Genomic DNA, 236 nt, shown 5'->3' with positions numbered 1-236 from the left:
CAGTACGAAATCGGAGACCCCGTTCGTCAAGGATCACAGGTAGTGGGGTGAAAGGAGCCAAAGAACTTCGGGCAAACAGGGAAGAGGATTGGAGAAGGAAATGTCACTGTTCCGTTAAAGAAAGAAAGGTGAATGAAAAAAAGGGGGGGGGGAAGGGTTAAACAAAACACCTGAATAGACTAATAAAACTTGCTATCACTCAAAGAACCTCTAAATCCGTGTCACATTCTTTTCGA

The sequence above is a fragment of the Penaeus monodon genome, chromosome 15 (assembly GCF_015228065.2).
Source record: "Penaeus monodon isolate SGIC_2016 chromosome 15, NSTDA_Pmon_1, whole genome shotgun sequence".
Lineage (NCBI taxonomy): Eukaryota > Metazoa > Arthropoda > Malacostraca > Decapoda > Penaeidae > Penaeus > Penaeus monodon.
Note: the sequence above shows the minus strand (reverse complement) of the source record.